This window comes from Notechis scutatus, chromosome 1 (genome assembly GCF_049901735.1).
Source record: "Notechis scutatus isolate UNSWTSFEM ecotype Mainland chromosome 1, rNotScu1.2, whole genome shotgun sequence".
Taxonomy (NCBI): Eukaryota; Metazoa; Chordata; class Lepidosauria; order Squamata; family Elapidae; genus Notechis; species Notechis scutatus.
In genome coordinates, this window is record NC_142009.1 from 256,166,478 (window position 1) to 256,181,856 (window position 15,379).

The window sequence follows — 15,379 nt, forward strand, 5'->3', positions numbered from 1 at the left end:
AACTTTTTCATTCAGTCTTAAATCTGTTCTGGCATTTATATCCCTAATTTTTTTTTAAATGATAATTTTTCATAAGATCCAAGAAATAATATTTAGCACTTCAATCTTTGGACCACAAAACCTTCTGTTAATTAAACAGTCATCTCCATTTATTCATCTATGAACCCAGTACTTTTGGTAACACTGTCATGAAATTAGCAATTTTAAACATTGCACATAAATCATCCATCACTAAAAACCAATCCAGTCACTACAGTTTCTCAGCCTTCAGGACTGAAATGATCAAATGATCATTTCTCATTTGGCTATTCTTTAAATGACTTAGCAGCTTGTAGAAAAAATCAGAAGTTCAATATTCATTAATCAAGCTTTTTCAATCCTTGTCCCTTCCAGGTATATTGGATTACAATTCTTATGTTTGCAGGGGATAAACTTGCTAAAGACATAGTTATGTCAACCCATAGTTATATGGTCCATATCAATTTAATCTCAATTTTAAAAAGTTATGCAAGGTCAACAAGTTTGAGAATTAAAAAAAAATAGGTAACTTGATATAGAATCACAAAACTTTAAGGACTGGAAAAGACCTTGGAAGCCATTTAGCATTACTCCTTCCTACCATTAAAGCATCCCTAATTGATGGCCCTCCAACCACTGTTTAAGTACCTCCAGTGCAGAAGAATCCACAACTTCTAGTGAAGAAGAGACAGAGGAAGAGACATTGCTAGCAACTTCTAGCATTAGGAAAAATGTCCTTGTTATCTTGATTGTTCTCCTCTGGATACGTTCCAGTTTACAATAAAATATGGCATCCAGAATTGGACAAATATTCCAGGTTTGGATTGAGAGAGGAATGCTGACTTCTCCTGCTTTTGAAATATATAGCTGTTGATAAAGTCTGTAACTGCTTTTCTTTTCTTTTTACAATATTACTACATTGCTGATTCATGTTCAGTTTTTGATCTATCAAGACCCCTTGATATATCTATCACATGTATTGCTGCAAGTGGTGGGATTCAATTTTTTTTTACTACCGGTTCTGTGGGTGTGGCTTGGTGGGTGTGGTGTGGCTTGGTGGAGTGGCAGGGGAAGGATACTGTAAAATCTCCATTCCCTCCCCATTCCTGGGGGAAGGTTACTGCAAAATCCCATTCCCTCTCCATCCCACTAACCTCCAGCTCCGTTCTCCTCTGCAAGGCCACCAAAAAAGACACAGCCAATCAGCTGGGACCCATGAGGCAGAGAATAGATGGGGGTGGGGCCAGTTAGAGGTGGTACTTGCCAGTTCTCTGAACTCCTCAAAATGTCCGCTACCAGTTCTTCAGAACTGGTCAGAACCTGCTGAATACCATCTCCGATTGCTGCCCATCATGTATCTCCATCCTATGTTAATGCCTTGATTATTCCTGCTGAGATGTAGATTTTTTTTTGCTTCTGTTAACATATAACTTGTTCTACCTACTCTTTCCATTTCTTAAAATCCTCCTCAATTTTAACGTCTCAAAAAAAATTGAGACATTATCAAGACTGAATTGTAGGAATATTTCACAATCAGATGTTCTAACCTCTTATATAATTCATTCATAAATACTTTGAACCTTACAAAAGGCTAGATCAGCACACCATTAATCACTTCTTCCTGTTTGATGCAAAGCCACTGACACTGGGTATTATTATTCAATCTGCTTTGATGGCACTATGTTCCAGCATAGATTTTGCAAATGAAACACTTGTCAAACGTTCTCTTAAGTCATCCAGTATCACTTCAAAGGCAGATTAGGGGGGCAAATAAATTAGATTAATAAGTCAATATGTCTGCTACATTCTCCTGGTCAACTAAAATGGTCATTCTATCAAAAATAAATAAATAATCGAGCTTGTTTGATATGCCTTGTTTTTGATAAATGCCTGCTGGAAAACACTGTGTTATTTTTCAAACGCTCTAAAGCAATTTTTCAGACTTTAGTGAAAATAGAAGGCTGGCAAGTATCCATGAACAGGAATTATATCTGTACTTCCTGCTTGTCCCAGAAGAAGAAGGGGTTATGTGTCATTTCATGAGGGCAGGAATGAATGATATCGTGCTCAAACCGTACCTGCCCATTTGAGAAGGTGACCTCTAGCTAAGTTTTCTTATTCTGCTTCATCTTGACAAACACAAGCAGGGGAATCTGGTTCACCTTCTACTTTTCATTCAGTTCTATACAGATTGCTCTTTTCCCACTGGCTGGTGTTTGCTCTGACAGACATCCCTGCTGTCCATCTCTGTCCTCTGCCTTCAGTAGTTATTTCATACTGAGTTCCTTTCAATAAAAAGTTGGAGTCTTTTTTAAAGCAAGTTTTGTAGAGGAATGGTGAAATGCTTGAAATTTGTTTGCTGTTGTTTTCCTTTAACAGCGTCATCAATGCAGCTGTAAAACACTGGTCATGTCTTTGTTTTGCTTTCCTTTTAATTGGGTGAAATTGACAAAGGTTGTTCATTCATAATTCCATTTTCTTCAGCTGCTCTCTTTACAAGTCCTTGGGTGACTGGCAAATTCTGACAAATTTTCCCTTCTTGCTCAAGAAAGAAAGAACGCTAAAACTGTTGGGCTAATAGGTGACAAAAGAGTTATGGAACATGGTTTTTGTATATGATGAGTGCTGTGAAACTATTATATGAATAAAAATGGAAATGAGTTGAAACACCCAACAATGGACGGTGAAGTTGGTGAAGATGACAGAATTAGCAAGGAATCAAAATGATTTATTAGGATAAGAAAAAGAAAAAAAATTCATTTATTAGGAAATGAAACCTGATGGTCTTTTATAAAAAAAAAAAAAAAAAAATATATTATATTTATTTTATATTATAAAAAAAAAAAAAAATTTTAAAAAAAAAAAAAAAAAAAAAAAAAAAAAAAATTTTTATAATTATTATTAATAAAAACCTAATTCACCCCCCTTTTACTTTCTTCACCCCCTTAGGGTAACTTGTAGTGTTTTATTTTGAAAAGTAATCAAAATCAAAAAATTTTGATTTGTCCTAAGATCAAAAGGGAAAGGAAAATAATCCTTTCACATAGGTGGAATAGTGACTTGATGCAACCTGATGGACTTTTTGCTGAAGAAATGGATATTTCAGTGTTAAAATGGGCAGTGCGAATTACAGTTGCAAATATAATCAAATTCATTTTTCTGTTTTCTCAATAATTCAGATTTCCATGCTGCATTATAAACAACCCTAATTTAAAAGTGCCTTAATATTTAAAAAAAATGAGAGAAAAGGCAAACATATTTCAATAGCAATTGATGGACTGAAGCAAATGAAAGCATATTCTTCATGTTGTAATGTTCAAAATATACAAATTGGATTCCCCAAAGAAATGAAATGAAGTATGACTTTTAACATATTGTTTTCCTTTTCATAATATGTTGCAATCTCTAATAAGCCTGAATGACAGTTACGGTACCTTAAAAGTTTTCTCCTTTGATATTTTCTGCTGCATATTTTGGAAGGTTGCGATCAACATTATGAAATTAATAATTTTCAAGAAATTAATTGTCTGTAATCTTTTTTCACTCTGTACCCTGGAAAAAATTGTTGAATCTTCTGTTTAGACAGAATCATTAAGAATGATAACTTGAATAGTTTTAAGCATCACTGAAGGGAATATCACCAGTGACAAATGAATCTCTTTTATAAGAAGGATGAGCTGTTTTCATCCATTGAGAATTATTTCTAGCCAAGAAGGCAAGAATAAAAGCAATCTCTGACTGTACTTCTTCACTTTGGATTTATAGCTAATTTACATTTTGAAGTAGTATGAAATTTCTTTTTCATGGATTGCTTTATCCTAGCAAGGGCCAGAAGTGTGTCTATATTGCATTGGGTGGAAAATGTGCTGCTTTTCTGGCATCATCATCAAAAGCTCCAATTCTTACTGCAGGAAAAGGATGCCTGAGGTGAAAACTCATTGTGTGGAAACGTGCAAATGGGCACAGCTGCCTAAAAATGTAGAAAAGGGACATTGCAGCAGAAGATTTAAGATGTCACTGTTATTCCACCGAAGAAAAAGCAACCATTATGTGGAGTAAGAGATAGATAGAAAGATAAATTGCTAACAGATGGGATCTATGCTCAGTGTAAAATCTGACTGATTGTAAATTGGTTGAGAACAAACAAACACTGGAATGCCTTGCCTTCAGAAGTTGGGGGTACCCTACTACAGACTTTCAAGAGACTGGACAGTCACTTGTCTGAAATGGTATAGTCTCTCGTTTTTGTGGAGGGATTTGGACTAGATGATGTCCAAGGTCCCTTCCAACTCTGCTAGTCTTTATTCTAGATTCTAAATCCTGATTTAAATTGTATGGCAGCTTCGTGCCTATCCATGTATCTCCATCTGGAAACAGTCACAAAAGTTTAATAGTGGTGTAAGAGATGTTCATTGCTCAGCATTACTTTATAGGAGTTTTGCAATGAATTAGAAAATGGTTTGGGATAAAGCTTAAAATAAGTGGCATTCTGAAAAAAAAGTGGTACTGTTTTTAATCATGATAAAATATTAATTAGCTGGGTTTAAGAGGAACATACAATAAATATCAGTATTTTGAACGGAAGTCTTTGCAATTGTTTCCAGACCCACTTTGTTATTTTGCAGCAGTTGGAACAAGCTTTTCTTGATCATGCCATTATTGTACTGACTCCTGTAAATGTATTTCTATGTTACACTGTTCCACATTACTCCACTGATTTCATTCAAATTACATTTATATCTATGATTCTGGTGGGAGAGGAAGAGGGCAATTTGTTTCTTCAGCTCAACTTTCTTGTTACAATATAATTTTGTTACAGCAACAGAATGTAAAATTGATCATTCAGCATTCATTTTAGAATAAGCCTACTGTATTTATGAAGATTAGATACATATGCAAATTTTCTCATCATGCAATCATTTCCCTGGTGGTAGATATATGTTGCTCGTACTTTAAATGCTGGCCTCACTGTCTACTTTTCCTACAGCCAACTGACTTTGAAGAAGTCAAAGGATGCACTCCATCCATAGTTAGTGTTGCTTATAAAGTTGAGCCTTTTTTCAGACAATAGTACATCAAGTTTATATCAGCATGATATTTTCATGTGTCACGACTCACAAAAAAAGTTTCATCTCATCTGGAAATGTTACACTATATGTCCTTTATATGCAAATATACTTATCCATTTGCCTTATTATAATTCTCTAGGATTTTAAAGTGAAGTTTACTTTCTTGGATCAATCTTTGACCTATCTAAATTCAATTTCATTCTTTGTTAGCCAAAAAGAATTTTAAAAAAGAAATATACTGTAGTGCATTTATTGGTACTGTTCAACTGAAAATATATATGTAAATTTATGGATGTTAAGCAATTGGGAGACCACTGAGCATTCAAAATATATTCTGCTTCTTACTTTTTTGAAGGAATAGGTCAAGTGGAACAATGTTATATAAAGTATATGAAAATAAAATAGAACAGTGGATTACTTTTAAAGTAGATCACTACCTAGAATCACATTTGTCACGTTTATCTATCTTCACAAAAGAGCTGAAGCTAAAAAGCTAAAACTTTAATGTGCATCTAGAAGATAAAGAAAAGGTGTTAGACAAACAGAAAGATTGCCAATATATCTTGGATGTCAAATTCCAACACTTACACAAAAGCTAAAGAAAAAAAATCAATACAAAAATTGTCAAGCTATGACAATTGTTCTGGCTAAGCCAAAAAAACAGACAATATATCACTGCTGAGTTAACACAGAAGAGAACAGTATTAATATATTCTTTGCTATCTCAAATGTAAGACAGTAAAAACAATGCAGGATATCTGCAGAATTGAAACAGAAATAAATAGCACATTATTTATTTAAGAATAGGAATAGGGAGGATAAAATATTGAAATGATACTTTAAGGGTGATACTTTAAGGTTAACTCTCCCTATGTCCAGTGTCCTATGTTCTCAAGGGAAGAAATTTTCCCTATTATCACTTTGTTTAGAATCTCTAAGAAAAAACTCTGAATAAACTCTATGTGACACAGTAGTACAGATGGAAAACTCATCTGAGTAAACATGTAGCTTACATGAAATGTTTCAACTGTAGGTAAAGCCAGCTATGACTGTGATGCATATTGGGACAATTTATTTATTTTATTTTATTTATTTATTTATTTGATTTGTCAATCACTTACAAGATAATATATACATAGTTATGAATACATGAAATGGGTACATATAAGAAAAATAAAAGAAACAATAGGACAGGGACAGTAGGCACGTTGGTCGCTTGTGCACACCCCCTACACACCTCTTATGAAAGGGGTGAGGTCAATAGTAGACAGTCTAAGGTTAAAGTTTTTGGGGTTTGGGGAAGAAACCACAGAGTCAGGTAGAGTATTCCAGACATTGACCACTCTGTTGCTGAAGTCTTATTTCCTGCAATCAAGTTTGGTGCAATTAACCTTGAGTTTGTATCTATTGTGTGCTCTTGTATTGTTGTGATTGAAGCTGAAGTATTCATTTGACAGGTAAGACATGGCAATTTATGATTTTATATACTATATTTAGATCAGACCGGAGGCAGCGTAGTTCTATGTTTTATAGATCTAGAGTTTCAAGTCTTTGGCATAAGGTATTCTACAATGAGTAGAGGAGTGGAGAACTCTTCTTGTGAAATATTTCTGGACTTTTTCAATTGTGTTAATATCAGATACATGATAAGGGTTCCAGACTGATGAGCTGAATTCAAGTATAGGTCTAGCAAATGTTTTGTATGCTTTAGTTAGTAATGTGATATTACCAGAGAAAAAGCTACATAGGATTAGGTTAACAACTCTTAATGCCTTTTTGGCTATGTAGTTATAGTGGGCTCTAGCACTTAGGTCATTAGAGATGAGTATTCCAAGGTCCCTTAAAGAGCTTGGATCATCAACAAGGTCTTGACTATTCAGCCTGTATTTTATTTTCTGATTTTTTTGCCAATATGTAGGACAGAGCATTTATTTGTTGATATTTGAAGTTGCCATTTGTTTAACCATTCTGATACATAGTCAAGATCTTTTTGAAGGGTAGCAGTATTGTGTGCGGTATTGAACAGCTTTACATAATCAGCGAAGAGAACGCAGTTGCTCTTGATATGATCACAGAGGTCATTTATGTAGAGTATGAAGAGAGTTGGTCCTAGAACACTGCCTTGGGGGACACCACTATTGACAGGTACAGAATTTGATAGGACACTCCCAATTTTGACCATTTGTTATCTGTTTGACAGGAATGCTTCTATCCAGTTATGCAGTTGTCCAGAGATACCATAAGATTTTAGTTTTAGGATGCAGGTGGTCCTGTGATCACTGTCTTACGTGTTCTGTCACTGCAGAGAGACAAAGCTGTTGTGACCTCCCTTCTATTTTACTTTCATATAGCACTTGTTAAATAGTGTTGAATAGTGTTAAAAGAGCAATGTAAATAGTGTTCAAACAGCAATGTCCTTTATTGTATACTACTTATAACTAATCTGTAAGAGAATAGGAATTCCATATTCTCTTTATCATCACACTTCTTGGTTAGTAACTTTTGTGTTTGCTTGCCTGCTTACTAATCAGTGTCTGTTTTTAGAGAATTAGAAGTAAAATGACTCTAACAAGAAGGCAAGTAAGAAAACAAATACAGAAAACTTGATCCTACCCTTCAGCAAGGGGGCTGTGGGTTAGGAAGGAGGAAACATTAACTAGAGATGCCTTCTTACTCCAAATTCTGTAGTTCTCCCATTTCAAAACTTTGCAGATATAGTGAATAATGGATTTTAATATTTACATGGTTGGCATACGTGTTAGACTGTGATTACTTGCAAGCAACATCCTGGGAGTAAAGATTAACATTCAGAAACTTCCAAATCTTGAAGGAATGTGAAGAGAGTGGGTAAACAAGAAAATGGACAACCCTTGAAATTTTCTGATGCTGCTCAGAAAAACATCCCATCTGAAGCATCCAATAATTACTACAGATTTTTCTATTTGTCCACATGCATGGAACAGTTTACAATTAATTAAAAGATATGGGGGGGAAATGGCTTCCTCTTGAATTCCTTAGTGTTAACATGTTCTACTTCACATGAGACTTAAACTTCTTGTGATTTAATCCCTATACTGTTCCTCATAAAGACTGTTCCATAAATACAAATAAATACATCAAGTATTTTTTTAATCAAATACTTGAATAAGATCTCCTCTAGTCTACTCTGCAGTTTCTTCTCCTACTGGTTGCTTTTTCCATCTCTTTTTCCATTTTTGCTCCATTTTTCCAACCAATCCTTATTTTTTTCATATCGACGACTCTATTTTTTCTCTCTCCCCCTTCCTTCCTGTTTAAAAAAAATTGGGGTGTGCTCTCAAACAATAAAGGTACCAACTCCAATCACAATTTATTTCACAGGGTTTCCAATTGAAAGATTTCCTGCCATCACCATCAATGTCTCTGAGAAGCCGAGAACAAATAATGTTTCTGGTAGCAAAGGGGTATTCGGCACAGGGCAACCATAGATCCCAGTTGATAGCATGTCCAGATCAGTGCTACTGTTTTTTCTAAGGTGATAGAGGAAGGACAGCAGACAAGCAGATAGATACTGTATATTCCACCTTTTAGCATTCATACATTACTCAAGCAGCCTAACAATTTAATCTAATGCAGCTATCAACAATAACAATTGTAGGGAAATGAATATATAATAAAAGCAAAGAGATGCAACAACTAAAACACAGCATCAAATAAAGCCTGCATTTCCTAAAAACCAATGCTTTCCTGAATATGATATTATTTACCAAGCAAGGAACAGCTATTAAAATGAACAGCTTTTAACACACATGGGTTTCATTATGTAAGTACAATAGTTGTGAAGGCCTTTCTTGTGTTTCAATCAACCAAGTCTCCATTTCATTTGGGACATAAAAAAGAAGTATCTGCATCTAAGCAGGCAGATATGATAAAAAAAATCCCTAACGTACCATTTTATTGCTACTGTTTAATTACTTGGGATAATGAAAGGGATTTTAGAATGCATATTGAAGACAACAACAAAAATCAATAATTTTTAAATGAATTTAAGATACTGCAACCAACATTATAAGTTATTTTGAACACTTGGGAGGGTATGTTCTCTCACTAACTCAAAATTGTTGAAAAATATGTACAAATGGTTAATTATAGCAATTTCAAGAGAACCTGACCAGTAATTACTCATTTTTATGTTATTCACCAGAACTGTACATTTAAAATATGGAACATAACAGAATGCACATATTGTTATAAACCATAAGCAACCTTCATACAAAGATATCATATTTCCTAGCTACTCTTTCTTTTGGTCTGTCTGTCTGTCTGTCTGTCTGTCTGTCTGTCTGTCTGTCTGTCTGTATAGATATATATTCATTAATCACGGTAATTAATTAACATGCATTTGTATCCTTTTTAAAAAAATGACATAAGTGAATTCTTTATGCATTGTGTTGACTTTTTTGATCATCTGTTCTGACTATGACTATCAAATATAACTTTCTGGCTTACCTCAAAAGACATAATAGTGTTGTTCTGCTTATTATTCTCTGGCTGGTATAAAGCAGACAGAGTAACTCCACAAAACATCCATAACAAAGTCTTTTTTTTATTGGTTCATCAGATATCCTCATAACTCACATTTGTGATGAAGTTCTTCTTCTTTTTTTTTTTTTATTTTTTTTTTTTTAAAACAAGTTTTATTAATTTTTAAAACACACAAATTATCATTATTCATTACATGTTTAAACCTTTTTCCCTTGTAAATTTAACAAGTCAGATAAATTATGATTCTGTTTTAAACCATTTCCATATAATATACCAAAACCTCTTATTCAATTTCTCTTTACTTCTCTTTACTCTTATTCAATATCATTATTATTATTTCATCTGTTTCTTTCTGACTTAGTTACCATTATTCTCATTCTATATTTCTACAAGTTTTTACCAATTCTCCCCCAAAAAGACATATACACACAACACACAAAACATAAAAAATATCTTTTGGAAAGTAACTTGGACCCAGGTGTCTCTCTCTTCATGGACTTCAATTATATTCATGCTCATCTTACATATCATTACTTATTTTATTTACCATTCTAAGCCTTCTATATTAACTTCTCCACATATTTCACACTTCTTAATTCTACCTTAATTAATCATCTTAGTTTAAATCATTATATTTGTATCTTTTGTCCATTTTTTATCATCCCTTTGTCTCATCCCTTATGAAAAAAAAAAAATCAGTTTCTCCTGAAATCATTAATCAGAGTATGATGCCTTTCTATCTCCCCCTAAGTTAATCAAATTAATCTTTAAAATAATATCTAATACCCAATCAAATTTTGCTTGGTACATTCTATCTAACTAATACATCCAACACAATTAAGTGCATAATTAGAGCATAAATCCAAATATTAAAAAGAAATACTATAATAAAAATTTCATAATAACATCAATACCATAATTTTATTAAACTCTTTAATTAAAACAATATTCTAAACCCCTCCTATTATTAAGTTTTAAAACCAATCATTTTTAAACATTTTAACATTTAATCTCTTATCAACTCTTAAACCATTGCAATACTACCATCTCATCTTATGTACCTTGCAAAATCTTTTTACTTTATCCATTATCCATAAAAATTCCTTTTTTTCCATTTAATTTCAAAACGTTGTAGCTTTTCTCCACCTTTTCCCTTTCTTTCTTTTCCCAACAAACCTTTCTACCCCCTTCTTCTAGCCTCTGCCTTACCGGCTTCCCTTCTCTGTCGTATTTCTTTTCCCCTTTGTTTACAATCATCATATTGGTTTTGCACTTTATTTTTCCCTTTCTTAAATGTTTTTTAGATCTTAAGTCCTTAAATCCTTTAGTTTTCTTCTTTTCTCTTCTTTTCTTTTCTTTCTCTCTTCTTTTTTTCTGGATCAAATTCTGAGATTCATTAAAGATGGCTCCTTCCTTTCTTTCTTGTTCCTCTGCTGTCTTCATCTGTTGTAATTTTTGTTGATAATTAGTAAGCGCCATTTCTAAGAAAAGGAAAGCTTCTTCCACACCATTTCTTAGTTCCTCAACAGAAAGAGCCATTATAAATCTTTTCTTTTCTTTTCTCCTTCTTTCTTCTTACAACAACCAGAATATTCAAAAGAAAATAAAAAGATAAAACAGTCCCAAAGTTATCAATCAGTCCAAACCAAGGCAGAGTTCTCACTTTCTCCTTCTGGGGTGATATCAATCAAAGAGAAAGAAAGTCCAAATCTGTTTAAAGTCTTGTTACAATATATTCTAGTCTTCAAATCCTTAAGGCATCTGCTCCAACAAATCTTAGCATACAAATATTTTCTTTTTAATCCTCTCTCTTCCCACTCATCGCTTAAAACCAATTTCCACCTAAAAATAGGTTTCTTAATATCCAGTTATTTATTCCGTAGGAAAAGAGGGAAAGCTATCCTTTCAGCACCTTCAAGCAGCCGCTTTTTTCCTCTTCTGGCAGGTATTATTCAGAAAGTCATACTTTTCAGGAATTTTATTAAATATGTCTTAGAGTCCTAGGAGCCAAGAAAAACTTTCTCCTCTCAATCACTTTCTCCACTTCCTCCTGCGCATTCTTACCCGGCTGCCAGCTTCTTTGTGGCGGCCATTACGGACCGCCGCTGCACCGTCCTGGGAAAAGGGGTTCTGCCGGCCAGGAGGGGGTCTGCAGCACCCCAAACCCTTCTCCGGATCCCCCTACCTTCAGCTGCCCCTGCAGTGCAGCCTAGCTCCGTACCCGGCTGGGTCGGAGCCCCAAAACGGCTAGCGCGGCAGGGATCGCGCAGCTTCGCAGAAATCCCTGCCGCTCATGGCCGACAAACCGGAAGCCTGAAGTTCTTCTTAATGTCCAAACCTTTGCATATCTGTCTTGTAGTGTAGAAAGATAAAAAGGTTTCAACCCCATGATGATTGAAGCAGCTGCATGGTATGGTGGTTTCAGGCAAGAGTGAGGGAGTCTTTCCCAACCCAACAAGGGTCAATATAGTGACCAATCAGGATTACAGATGTGGTCATGTGACATGGACTATATTTCCCAGGATACCTTTAACTACATTTACCATGATGCATTCCCTTAAGGGGACAGCTCACAATTCCTAAGTAACTACCCCAAATCCCATTAACTCTAAACTGTCTGGACAGCACAAGTATATTGAAATTCTGTATTTACATTTCTTCTCCTTGAAGTGAGTGCCTATGTGGAATCTGTCTGGAAAGTTTTATTGCACTGCTGATCACATTCTGCTATTACTGTATGCTAATCCTTTCCCTTTACAATCAACTCTCCTTCAAATCCCATCTTTTTGGGGGGAGGGGATCACATTATAGATATCGGAAGTGCACAATGACATTTCTGTCCTGTCCCTGACCTCTCCATTACTGAATAGAAGCAGAATAAGAGTTTAAGAAAATTGCACCAGGCAACTATTTCAATCCATGGAGAAGTGGGGTATTAAAAAAAAAAAAAAAAACAAACAAAAAACAAGCATTATTAATAAAGGGCAGAGTTAAAAAGTTACAATTGAAGAGGTTTCAAGGCTAAAAAGGTGTTTAAAAGGCAGATGGAGTACCTTCAGACACAAACTACCCTCCGCGGTGGCATGCCACTCTTAGACCACCATGCCAATGGCAGAACCAAGTCTTGATATATTTTCTGGAAGGCTGAGAGAATGAGGCCCACTTCAATTCTGGGCATAACATGTTCCCATGGACAAGAGCAAAGTAGAGAAGGCTTTCTGTCTAGGCACCCACTAGCTGAAATTCTTTAACTAATGAGGTTGTCTGTAAGATACCCTTCCTGCTTGATTGGGTAGGACAGGTTGATAAAATAAGGGCAAGACAGTATCTTGGATAGCCTGGCAATAATATAAAATATCTTAGAATACTGTGGAACTGATTTATCATTGTTTTCTTCTAGGATGTCCGATTTAACTTTCCAATCAGCCTATGCATTTGGGATTTCCTGATGTTTCCCATTTAAATGCTTCTCTGAACCTGATTAGCTTTTTAAAGATCATCCAAAGTCAGCTAGAAGCTGCCAACAGCTGTGAAGATAAATCAGCTAATTTAAGTTATTTTTTTTTAAAAAAGGGTCTTTGATGCTTTTCAACAATGTGATTAGATTATGAAATAAGGTTATTTTAAATTGTATGGGGAAAATGTTTATTTGAATCCGTTAGAGATTTTTCTAAGACAATATCTTCATCCTTCACCATATTCAAGACTGCATTATACGAATTCAAATTCATTGCCCTTTAACACACACTTTAATAATTAATTGAATAACAATGGTATAAAGGGCATGGAATAGCAGCATCAGGCAAAAAAACCCTTAATGCTAGATCAGCATAGTACATTTTAACTATTGGTTCTTAGCAGATGAAGTTAGCTGGCTAAATTGAAAAGCATTTCAGTTATACACTGTAAAACTGCATCAATTTTATGTTAATTTGCATAAATAAAATTAGTGATAAGAAACAATATTTTTAAAAATGATATCTTGGGATTTGCCACACTCTAGTTCTTGACTATATGTAGCCCCATTTGGGTATAATACTGTTTCAGATTCCAGGACTGGTTATTTTCATTCTCAGATTTTAGGATGTTAATTTTAGCTTAATTGTTTTTCTGTATTGGTTTACTATGATTGTAATCATATAATAATGTGACAATGGTGGGTAAAGGATTATAGTTTTATATTACTTTTATTGATTGCATCTTACCCCGAGATCAATGCTAAATGATTGAATAGAAATATTTTTTAAATATTTAGCTTAAATCAACCACTAATACAGAAGGAAAAAAAAGTGTTTCTGCACACTAACCTGACATGTTAGAGTGATCAACAATTAATTCAGGAAAATGCTTGTTGGTAACGACACTGATGATTAAAACACATAGTATCTTCCTTTGCTGGAGCATGACAAACATCCAAAATTTAAGAACAACAGCTCCAGGTTATAAAAATGGTGTTCTTTATTCTGCCACCAAGCAGTACATTTTGCAATGAAGAAAAAAAAGGAAACTCTCATAATTTGCTCTTCCTCAAGAGTTTGTAATTATGATGCCCCTCCTCATTCTCTCTTTCCTCCCCCTTTTAAAAATTAAGGTATATTTTAAAACTTTTCTATGTTGGTTCTTTTTTTTTTTTCTTTTTTATCACAAAGCAATTTTCCAGACTAGTTTTTCAGACATAATTAATTCAGATTAAATCAGACTACTAATATAGCTGCATCCTTTTTTGTAAGCAATTTAAAAAGATCCAACTACAGTAACTAGAAATGCCTGGATTATAAAAAAAAAAAAAAAAACTAATAGATTTGTTATATAATAATATTTGATGATGATGTTTTCCATTAAATACCTTCTTTATACAACAAATATAAAAATACTCAGGAAGAAACAAATATATGTACAAAACTAAATGATCAGCCACATCTTAATAATTGGCTTCAACTCCATTTTTTCCCCCCAGGTTAACAAAATTATTCAAATGATCACCCAATTTGTATATAAATATGCTGCATAAATCCAGTTTAATAATGTAAGGCTCTTATTTGCAACTGGGAAACTGAACTGATTCCATTAAAAAGCTTATGTCTGACCTGAGGGCCACCCCAATTTATGCTTTGAGGACTGCAATGTTTATGTCATATCTAGAGAATGATACATTTGATGTTTGTGTCACATCTCAGCAAATCAGAAATTATGCATCAAAAGAGAATTAAAAATAAGCTTAGAAAAGGAGGTAATATACTAGTATTATGGCCATTTTTAAAATTTCTCTGTAAACAGTTGTATATCTATTTACAGTATGCTATGAACACTGATATATCATCTTTCTACTATGCAGTAAAATCCACATCACTTTCTAAGGCAGGGCTCCCTGCTCTTTTTGGTTCTCTAGACCAGTGGCGGCAACGGCTTTGGCAGTGGGGGGAATGGTTTTGTACATACAACCTAAATCTCTCACATGCACAAATGAAGTTTCATGCACTCACCGTCACTTCAGTGGCCCAATTCCCAAAGGACCATGGCCTGGTAGCTTGATTACCAGGTTAGGGAGCCCTGTTCTAAGATGTATCTTTTGAAATAAACTCTTTCCAGGAGGGAATATTCAGAGGCCCTCACTGATCCAGCTAAAAGAATTTTTTTAAGAAAAAAAAAAAAAAAAAATATTCCAAAAAAAAAAAAAAAAAAAAAACAAACCCCCATAACCCAATTTCCCCTAAATATAAAAAAAAAAAAAAAAAAAAAAAAAAAAATTAATTAAATTATTAATAAAA

General features: G+C 34.1%; 1 protein-coding gene across 2 annotated transcripts in view; it reads right to left on the reverse strand.

Annotated features, from left to right (window-relative positions):
• Positions 1 to 15,379, reverse strand: part of NELL1 (neural EGFL like 1) — a 594,259-nt gene that overhangs the window by 54,429 nt on the left and 524,451 nt on the right. The window lies entirely within an intron of this gene.